An 11,960-nucleotide genomic window follows, 5' to 3' on the forward strand; every position below is an offset into this window, starting at 1 on the left:
ATCGCCTGCTTTCCTTGGCTGCTGTCCCTTCTTTCATGTTTAAAATCCACAGTGCAACATCCTCAAATCTCTCCTCCACATCTCACATCTAGTGAACTGGATCCTTCCACTTCCCTCTTATAAGGACCTTCGTGATTATATTGGGCCTCCTTAAGTTTTCCTGGATAATCTCTCCATCACAATATCCTTAATTTCCTCTGCAACGAAACTTGTCACATAAATTATCCTACCCACAGGTTCCAGAGATTAGACTGGACATCTTTGTGGGAGCCATCATTTAGCTTTCTGTATTAAAATTCGGCAGAATTGGTTGTTAGACCACTCCCTGCCATGGGTCTGGCCTGACTCCAACTGGGAGTTCTTACAACTGAAATTCCTTTGCTCTGAATTCTGTTGAGTAGGTGGAACCAGAAGAGCGTTCTTCACAGGCTTTTTCTATTCTGAAAGGACAAAACAGTGTCAGCTACCATGGTGGGAATAGAAATTGGCCTTGAAGCATGTTTTTTAAAAATGTAATCAAATCTCCCCTCTATTATCTTACAATAATATGATTGTAGGGAGGTCACTATGTTTCCAAATGATTTTTTACACTGTACCTAAGTGGGAGTAGTGGTTTATATTAAGAAAAATCTTTTATGCTTTTATACATGTTTTATATTTTTAAAAGTAGTTTTTGCTTCATATATTGTTATTTATATTTTTTATATATTACATGTTTTATGTTATATATGTATCTTCTCATATATTGATATCTATTATGAATTAAATATATGCAGACATGTTTATCTTACATACTTGAAGCCAAGGATCTGACTTTAACTTGTAATATTAATGGTCTCATTGTTATGATGTGTCTTGGTGTAGATCTGTTGTAATTTTGTACATTTAGTATCATGTAAGCCTCTTGTATTTGGTTTTTCAATTCGTTCTTCATACTTGGGAAAATTTCTGATATTATCTCATTGAAGAAATTGTGCATTCCTTTGGTTTGAAACTCTGTGCCTTCTTCTATCCCAATAACTCTTATATTTGGTCTTTTGATGCTATCCCATAATTCTTGGATGTTCTGTTTCTTTCTTCACTATGTGATCAACTATTTTCCAGATTGTATACTTTGTCTTCATTGTCTGACACTCTTTCTTCCAGGTGATCTAGTCTGTTGGTTATGCTTTCTATTGAGTTTTTTTATTTGATTTATTGCATCCTTCATTTCAAGGATTTCTGACTATTTTTTTTTCAGTCTCTATCTCTCTCTTGAAGTAATCTTTTGCTACCTGTATTTGTTCTCTTATCTCATTGTTGGAGTGATCAATTTTCCCCTGTATTTGCTCACTAAGGTCATTCTTTAATTCACAGATCATTTTAATTATGAACCTTCTGAACTCCTTCTCTGACATTTCATCAACTTCGCTGTCTGTGGGTTCTGTTATTATAGTGACCTCTTTTGTTTGGGGGCACTTTCCTCCCTTGTTTTTTTCTTGTGTCTATGTGTCTTCTTTTCTTGCAGTGTGGATCTGGGATCTGAGATATTACAGTTCCTTCCCTATATTCTTGTAGTATCTTTGCAGATTGTCTGTACCTCACCTTGATGTTAGGCTTCCAGACCCTGCTGGTGTCTCTCAATGCATCCTGGATCTGGGACCTGCATAAGTTGGAGTGGGCGGATCTGGGCCTCTGGGCTTAATCTCCATGGTAGTCTGCTGGTCAGAAGGGGCCGGTCCTGCACCAGAGGCTATGCTCCAGTGATGTCTGCCCCATCGGGGAAGGGGTGGACCAGGCCTGCTGTGCACCTGGGCCCCACAGAGGGTGAAGCCAGTGTGGGTGGATCTGGGCTTGACCTCCCGTGGTAGTCTGCTCAGTCTCATTGTTTATCTACTAAAATTGCCTTCATTGTTACCAGCTATTAGCATATTTTCTTAAATAAATCCCTTAAACATCTTCTTTGTACTATGTTCACAAGAACATAGAAACTTAGAGTATAAATCATAATTTAAAGACTATTTAAAATAGGATCATGTGATATAAGGATAACACACATGAAATATTATACACAAGTGATTTTGTAAATTCAAAGTTCTATTAAGCAAACCAATCTCAAAGGCAAACAGTATTGATTCAATGCCAACGCTGACTTCTTGTTTGTATATCATTGTGTAACAGATTTTAAGGATCAGAACTGTCAGTAGCCTATTCTTATGTATGTTTCCCTAAGTGAAATCTCTAAAATATGAAATCCATAAACTATTAAAAAATTTTTATAGTTTATTCAGTCTCATCATTTTATCCATTAAATTTTACAGACTTTATGTTTAGATATTTAAATCATGATATAGTGGGGCCATGCTAAGTGACAAATTTGCGTACCTAAATCTTGATGTTTTAAGCATTACAAAGGACAACACAAATGGCAATCTTCTGAAATTAGTCATCCATCTTTGTCTATGTCTTATTTTAAACAGACCATGACCCATGCATCACTATGATGTGCACATGGGTGATTCCAGTTGTGCCCTATAAAATTATCTGAAACCATCATTTTACCATCTCCATAATTCATGGAAGGTCTATTCCATAATCCTTCTCAATTTCAAGATTTTGTGATACAAAAACATATAGATGGTCTTCTTTCCTGTAGTTCTCTGGAGAAGGAGAGCTTAGTTAAATTGGGTAATGACCTGTGATACCAAGAGGAGCCACATTTGATCTTTTCTCCAAGGCTGAGTACCTGATGCACAGTTCACGGATCATGGAGCTCATGGCCATAGTTTTATGGAGAGATGGAAGACAAAACCACCAAAATACTACTGGGATAATTTCTTTGTCCAGGGATTAAGTTTATGATTTCTTAAATTAAAAGTAAATTGAATTGTTAAGGTCATTGTATTATCATGTGTAACTAATACAAAAAAAAGTAAATTACCTTTTCTTGTGACTGTGAATGAAAAGCACATACTCACTGTTGTTAAAGTACTGAAGGTTTCCCCAAGTATCCAAATTGGATGAATTGATATGTACAGGATTATGGATGAAGATCTGTTCTGAGTTTACATGTTAATCTGTAGATAGGTATTTACATTTCTGATTTACATTTCTTTTTAAAATGAGAGACTTATAAATGTGATTATTAGAGGTAATCATTTGAGTTAGCCATATGTGAAGCATAGGTTTCTGAGGTCTGTTTGTAGGGTCTGATTTGTATATATGTACTGTGGGAGGTCATATGGAGTGGCAGTGAGTGACACTATAAAACTTGCACTTGGCTGTGCTTGCAGACACTTCAGAGGGAAGTGATGGCCTTGGTATTAAACAGATTTATTTAGACAAAAGTAACACAAACTTATTGCTGAAGGATGTTAGATAATCTGGCTCAGAGAAGGTGATCCTGGAGAACCTGGTTCTTCAGATACCAGGAACCAGGCAAGATCCAGGAAAAGGATCTTGAGAGAAAGAAATATTTTGTTGATAACTTTATCAGAGTGTTGCATCTGAATAATTAAGTTGCTTCTCTCAAAGTTTAGTTGCTTTCTAAATCTCAAGGAAAGACTTTACTGAGTATTTTTTATTTAGCTACTCCTTATTTAAGGAGGGCAGCAGCAGATTGTTCCACCAACACAGCTCAAAACTGGTGTGTGCGTTTATGTGCATGCAATAAGGAAATCATTGCCTTGGGATTGGATTTCTATCACTATGTAAAAATTTCAGACAGATTTGAAAATGCAAGAAATGTAGATTAGCTAGAATAAGGCACACTATTAACCTGTTTAATATTGTACCTTATTTCTTTATTTGTGCAGAGAAAACTAAGGAAGGCCAAAATCATGAGCTGCTTTCTGGAGTTATTAGATAGGATCAGCTCTGAGTTACTAACCTAGAGTGAAGGACCTTTGAGCCTGGGATGTTCTTGGAGATAATATAGCAAAGCAATTACGCAGCTTTTCGGAAGAGAGATGACTTTTGTGATCCAGAAAGCAGGAGCATATTTCATAGCTTCTGGACAGGATGTCCCACTTTTGATCTTCTTATGATGCAAGGCCTGTGTTCTGATTCATCCTAGCCTGTTGTGTGTGCCAGCGCTCATGTTGAGAACACCATGACAACTTTCTGTGCACATATCCTTCTGTAGCAAGGATGGAGGTTATCCCAGAGGCCAGAGGACAGTAATTCATCTCCAGATAGCTCGATGGAGTTGAAGTCCAGGAATGTAGAACAGGGTCAGCCAGCTATTGAGACTCTGAAGTGTAACTTTAGCTTGGTTCAATTTTTGGTGGAGAATATGGCATAAGAAAAAGGGTTATGGTTGTATAACAATGATTATCTTTGGTTTCAAAACATTTACTTACAAAATAATCTTCAGGGGCATGTAATCACTGTGAAATTATAGAGTGTAACTTTCCAATCAAGCTGTATATGATCATCAAAGCAAAGACACAAGGAAAGTCAGTTCAGCGTAGATCTGTGAGCCATGCTAGTAGGACAAGACTGCATTCTAGTAGTAGCTTATTGTCCCCGACCCCTCAGTGTGGTGACTGTCAAATCACAAAATTTCCATGTGTCCCAGTTTCTTTAGCTGAAAAACAAACACAATAACATGTATATCTAGCTCAGAAGATCTTCTCTGAGAAAGATTAAGAAAACTTTTCCTTAATCTATTTTTTTCAAAGAACAAGTTGCTAAATCCCAAGGAAAGGCTTCAGTTTATGCCTAAAGGCATAATAGTATTTAGGATTTGCTTTATCATTTTCTTTGATACTGCTATGAGTTTTTTTATGTTATGCTACTTTATAATTGGCACTTATTATATTGTGTCTCTGGCCTTGACATAGAATATGGCTTCTTTAAATATTTAATAGCAAAATAATAATAATAGCAATAATTATTTATGAACTTAATTATTCTTTGACAGACACTGTGATAAGCATTTTGTGTAATTATCTCACTCTGCTAAGCAGATATTGTGATCTCCAATTTTAAAGATGAACTAGAACTTAGAGTTTGGAAAAGTTGGTCATCCCTTTTCTAAGTGGCAAATATTAGATTCAAACCCTTCTTATTTTGCTCTTGGTCACTCATTGCCTAAGAATTTTTTTTATTCCAAGGTTCATATGTTGAAATTCTAACCCCCAGTACCCATGAATATAAAATGAGGTCGTTAGGGGTGTGTACTAATCCAATTGGACTGGTGTTCTTATAAGAAGAAGAGATCAAGACACAGACCACACCGCTGGCTGACCGAGGGAAGACACAGAGAAAGCAGTCATTCACAAGTTGAGAAGCCTCAGACAAAACAACCCTCTGATGCCTTGATCTTTAACGTCTATCCTCCAAAATTGTCGGATAAATAATTTCTGTTGTTTCAACAAAGCAGTCTGTGGTATTTGTTATGCTCTCCTTAGCAGATTAATACAACCACCATTATATCTTTTCATTCCCATTAAAGAGAAAAGATGTCCATCCTGGAAATGCTTAACCGATCTGAAAAAAATATCACCAGGTGAAAACCAAAGAAATTCCAACTCTTTTCCATCTCTCTCTGATGTTACCTAACTGTAGAACCTTCTTCTCATCCTTTCTGAGGTAGACTACTTTATTGCTCAACAATTATTCACTCCCCTCATTTCCATGGGAGGACTATACTTCCCTGCTCTGCCCCACTGCTGCTTGCTTGGTCTTGTGACTATTGTAGCCAACCAGGTGCTGGCAGATGGAAGGCAAACAGAAATGTTCGCACATAGCTTCACCTTTCTTAGGGCCATGGAACAAACACACATTGAAGCAAATTGAGCACATCTTAATGCATGAAGCAGGAGTTCAGCCTGGCTCAGCTGACTTGTAGTTGACTTTTAGACTTGCAAAATAAATTTTGTTTTAAGCACTATATTCAAAGTGGTGTGTGTGGGGGTGTGCGGTTGTTCGCATGTGAGCAACATTATTGCGACAATAGCTGTTGCATGTGTTATCATTTAATTCTATGATATCTATTAACATACTATGTCTGGGTCAGATTGTGTAATGAAATTCTCCTTCAGTAAATCTTGTTTGAAATGGAACAAACCCTCACACAAGCTTCCCCCAAGGTTCTCTACATCTGGAGCTCAAATTTTAGAGATTCATGCAACTAAGTTTAATGATTTGCCAGGCTTGCAGAATCTCTTTCTAAAGGGAAACTTGGATAAGAGAGCAACTTCCAAAGATCAAGTCAATGAATGTCAAAGTGTTATTATTTGTTAAACAGCTTAAACAGGATAAAATATGTCAGAGAAAAGGGTAGTGATAGGGAGGAGTATATACAGTGGAGAGCCCAGAATGAGGAAGTGAGCAACACCAAAGATAAATGTCATGCTCCTTACCGTTTGGAGGAATTACCAAATATCCACCAATGGCAGAATGAATTGATAAACTGTGATTCATTCATAAAATGGAATACCCTGAATACTGCTGAAAGTCACTTCTTTTGGAAATGAGGTCACTGCAGATATAATTAGTTTAGTTAAAATGAGGGTATAATGGAATGGAGGTGGGTCTGTAATCCAATAAGACTAGTGTCCTTTTAAAAAGAACACAATGCACCATCAGAGAGATCCATCCACATGGACATGAAGTCAGGAGATGGCAATAGGCATCCAGAAATCAAGGAATGCCAACAACTGCCAGTAAGCCACCAGAATCTAGGGGAGAAACATGGAGCAGATTAACAGCCTCAGGAGGGAACCAATTCTGCTGACGCTGCAATCTCAAACTTCTGCCCTCTAGAATTGTGAGAAAATACATTTCTACTCTCTAAGTCCCCAGTTTGTGGCTCCTTGTGACAAGTGTCTTGGTAAACCAATACACCAATGAAATGAGCTGACCAAGATGGCTGATTCTATTGACTATATTTTTAATGGATGAAGCTAGACATTGAGGACATACAATAAAAGCCCATTTATATAAAATCTCAAATTCAAAGAAAATGTACAGTGATTTCCTTTAGAAAAGCTTAAAAGGACCTAGAGTCCTGTCATATTCTTATTTCCTAACTGTGTGGTGATAGCATAGGTATGCTCACTTTGAAATAGTTTATTGAGTTGCATTTATATAATTTGTGTATTTGTTTATATGCATGCTACACACCAATGCAAATGTTTAGAAGTACAGATGGGAAGATATAGTGAGGGAAAGGAATGAAATTAGAAGATTTAGAAGTAGCAGTTGACATTGTCATTGGGTACCTGAAGCGGGGCCTGGAACTTAACCCAGAGCACAATGGAGTGTTCGGCTTGGATAAGAGAAAAGACACCTTTATGCTTGCTAGGGAGACTCTAGGAACAATGTAGCAGAAGTGGGGCCCATTAAAATCTATCAGTCTCCATTTTATCAGAGTTCTCTTCTTTCCTCTATCTCAAATAAAAATTGAGTTTAGAGTTTCAAAAATATTGTTTTTGGCAAGCCTCTTTGCATTTTCTAAGATTCATTTAAAACACCATCCGTTTCTCTGGCAAAGCCAGGGAGCCCTTGTGTCTATATGAAATGACTCCTGTTGCTATGGGTAACTGAATGTTTACTAGAGAAAATATTACCAGTTAATAATAGCCTGGATGGAAATAATGGCCACTGCTAGGCTTTCAGAGTTACACACCATCAATTTCCAATTTGCTGAAATAGGTGCAATTTGCTTTTTGAGCTTGAATGCATGACTTTTTCCAGGCCTCTATGATCTTTCCCCCACACCACGTACCACAGACCCACACCCACACACCCATATGCTTCTAAAGAATGTTCTGCTTGTCCCAAATGATGATAGAGGGAAACAGTTATGCTGGAGCCTCGTCATGATTTCAACAGTAGGAATAATGAATAAATTAGAAGGTTACTATTTATTGGCTTTGGTTAATAGTGGAATCGCAGAGGGAATAATCATAGAAAGAAAGTATAATTCATACTATTTCTTATACTCAGCCTTTTCCAAAATCTCATTCCCAAAGAGCAAACCAACAAGCAGATGTGTTGGATTATTCTGTCAAAAATCTTGCCCGTGCATAACAAAAATGCCTTTTAAAATATTCAGCGTACTTGCATCCTGGGTCTGAACTATTTATGCATTTGTTCCTTTATCAATTGGTTACTTCTTTCCATTATTCATTCATTCAGCAAATATTTATTGACCCAGTCACCAACCTAGTTCCTGGGGATACAGATGCCTGCCTATGTCCTCCGAGGACTTGCATTATTTTGGTGAAGCTGTCCCTCTGAGCCTCAGCCTTCCTATTCAGTGCCAGGTATCCGAGTGTGGCTTGGACGGAGGGAGGAAGAGTTCATGACTCACATTCCACGTCTTCCCACAGCCAGTCACCCACGCGTTGGAGGCTGTTTGTGGCATGGGGGTGGGTAGACTGGAGCATAGACTTGTGGGAGGAAAATCTCTCCTCCAGCATCAAGGAAACAAATAGCACCCCTGAGACTCCCTGCTGTGATTCCAGAGAAAATCTGGAGATACAATCAGCTACCATGACAACCACTTCTATCATCTTTTCTCCAGGTCTATAGGCATGCAAGTCAGTGAGCTGGCCAGTGTGACTCTGGGTCAACATGGAGTAGGAGGAAAAGTTCACCACTGGAGATAGACTCTTTATCTCTAAGTCAGTGCTTCTCAATATGAAAGAGAGTTACTGGATGGGGAGAGGGAAGGTTCAGACATGAAATTCAGATTTCCAGATTCCACCCCTTGAGATAGTATTTCCGATTGTGTTTTAAAATTAGAGCTTAGGAATCTGTACTTTAACAAGTCCCCAAGCCTGCTTTGATGACAGCAATCTCAGTCCACACACCTGCCAAAGAAAGACCAGGCTGTCGGTTTGGATATGAGGCTCTAAAAGTGGACATTGAAGCAGGGAAAACTGAGAGGCAAGAGAGACCAGTTAGAAGAATAATGGTCCATGTGATAGTTGATGAGCCTGGTGTAGTAGTGAATTTGGAGAAGGGAGAGAAACTCTAGAGACATTTAGAACGTTGAGTCATGGAACCCTGAGAAAGATCGATCAGATGTGGGAAGTAGAGGAGTTACAATCACAAATACCCATGTGATAATAGGAATTAAAATACTGTGAAATAGGAAAGCCATAGCCAGGAGGTTACTCTGTAAAATAAAAACCTGCAAAGGTGGCTCCTTCTCCTCCCACAGGAGCCTTACCTGCTATTAGTCTCCCAGAGAGAGGGTGCCAGAGGAGTCCATGAGCAAGCCACTCCTTTATCAGGGCCACCAATGGCACTCTGGCATCACCTAGGGCTGCCAGAAAATGTGTGGGACCACATGATTGAGAATATATGACATTTATTTAAGAATATGCATCATTTTTACAGCTTGCTTTGTAAGTCACTTGCCGGATAAATCATTTTTATGGTAGCTAGGGGGAAAGTCAAGGAAACAGGTACTGGGAAGTGTATTTTTTGGTCTAAGAGGTGGAAAAAACGAATGGTTAGTTTCCAATTAGTACATGTGTTGGCTCTTTGATTTTGTGACACACATATATCCCATTTTGGTACTATGTGCTTTGGAACCAGGGTCACTCATTTGTGACCTATGGGCCAAATTTATTCAAGTCCATTTCTTAAAATACTGCCTATTGTTTCTTCCCCCTTATGACAATAGAGTTTTGTAATTGACAGGGACTGGTCTGCCAATTCCAGAGTAATTTACTATCTGGCTTTGTACAGAAGAAGCTTTCCAATGTCTGCTTTAGCACTATCCTTTAAAAAGGTGGAATCACTTGGAGGAACTTCCCTAATGATTGGCATCAAAGAAAAATGATAATTTTTAATAACTAAGGTGACCGATGTTTGTAAAATGCTTTTACATACAGGTGAGCCTAATGACATCAATTAAAAGGGCTTTGAGGTAGATATTTCAAGTCCCTATTTCTTGAATGAGTGGGAGGAGGAAGAGAGCTGAAGCAATTTTCTTGGCTTTCACTTTGGAGAACTGGATCCAGGACTCCAATATCCTGAGCCTAGTGGTTTCCACTAATGTGATTCCACCCTAAAGCTGAGGGTTTCTACTTATGGAGAAACACATCTAGTGGAATTTCCAAAGTGCCGAGACAGACCTTGAGTGCCCAGACATCTTGATCAAAATCTCAGTATTAGAAATGTATTCCTGTGGATCCACAATTTCCTCTCCCAAGGTGTAATTTGAATTCAGGCGGTGGAGGGGCAGGTAGTCAGGCTAAATCTGGCCCTAAGTCTCTTGGGTTTTCAGAAAAAAAATCTCTTAAGAGAATGCCTTTCTCCTAACAAGGAGATAGCCTGCTGGTGCGGAGAGGTGCTGCATATGGATGAGCAAAGCAGTGAGCACGGAGGGCAGTATTTCCAATATGACCAGGACACAGATGGGCACATCTGGAGTGGACATCAGGTAATCAGAAGAAATGAAAAGGACAAGCATTCAGGAGATGCTGAGTGTATTCTTCATATTCATGATTCTCTTGCTTAGTTTATGAGGAAGAAAGAGAGAGTAAGGGGGAAGGGAAGAGGGAGAAAGAGAGAATGGCACTTAGACAAATAAGAGATCACGGGTCTGATTTATTTTGGTGATTCTTAAATTCTTATCATCTTCTCCTTGCTTCTCTGTGACCAATTCCCCCATCCCCACCCCCATTTCATGTCATGTGGCCTGGACATGCACAGCCCGGGTGCTGACAAGCTTCCCCAGAAAGAGAAATTTGGCTTTGTGAGAACTGGAGAATCATATCTCCAAGGAGGTTTCTTGCCACTAGAGTGTCAGTAGAGCAAATTTGTGGACTGTAAATATTCTCCAGCAGATTATAAATTTTGGACATGGCACTAGCAAAGAGAAGATGGGACAGCAGCAAATGTCAGGACCATATCGTTTCCAGTTAGAATGGAGTCAATATCATGTTTTGTATGATACATTGTGTTCTTGCTCAAAGAAGTTCTTGGGAGGGAGAAGAAATTCTGCCTGCTTGTTTTGTGCCAAGTAATAATTAAAGGGGGAGACTGGGATGGAAAATCAGTTTGTTCCTTGAATGTTGTTAGAAAGATACTGGAATTGGGACCCCTTAGGTTGATGGCACCATTTTAACAAGTGGGAATTATGTACTTTTCTGCTTTGTTTTTCAGGGCAAGACAAAATTGTATTTAAATCCAGTAAGTCCATGATACGGAAATTTTTGTTTTAAAAAAGAACTTCTTTTAAATAATGGAGCTGAAATACATGCCCCTAAATGTTGAAATATCACACTGTACCCTCATAAATGTGTACATGTGTTACTTGTTGATCAAAAAGATTTTAGAAAGAAAAATTATGGAGTGCATTTGGTGAGAAGGTTCATTTATCTATTTTGGGATACTCGTAATTAAATACAAAGAAAGATGCATTTTCCTAAGTGAAACCCAATGACCGTGAGACGTCTTGATGTTGCCCTGTGACCACGTTGTTTGGAGAACTTGACTAATGTGGTGGAGAAGCTTTCTCCATGAAGAAGAACGAACTGAACCAGGACCGGTATATTTTGTATGCCTTTGTTTTTACTCATAACTGACATCTTTAGAAAGATCATGCCTTTGTCTCTTGCTCAGTTTTCTTATCTATACAGTGAAGAGACTTCTAAGTTTTCTTTTACCTCTCAATATAATTCTGTGTTTTATTTTGACCATGACTCTGGTACACCTTCATTTTTTTTCCTTTAGATCCTCTGGGAGGCCATTTTTTCATGTACTGACATTTTAAAATTAAGTCATTTTACCACAGAATTCTCATCCCTCCATATTATTCTTTCCAGTCATTTTGGAACCTATAGAGAATCCTGATGTCATGTAATTTGAAGAATAGGTCAGAGTCTCACCTTTTATTCAAAACATCCATGACAAATTGCCATCTGATCCTTCTCGTTCATCTCCAGGAACAAAAAGCCTGTTAGTTCCAAAGCTCTATGCATTTATGCAGGCTTAATTTCCATTGTGTCAAA

The sequence above is a fragment of the Marmota monax genome, unplaced genomic scaffold (genome assembly GCF_021218885.2).
Source record: "Marmota monax isolate L192 unplaced genomic scaffold, Marmota_monax_Labrador192_F-V1.1 WCK01_AAM20220418_F8-fsc00016, whole genome shotgun sequence".
NCBI classification, from domain to species: domain Eukaryota; kingdom Metazoa; phylum Chordata; class Mammalia; order Rodentia; family Sciuridae; genus Marmota; species Marmota monax.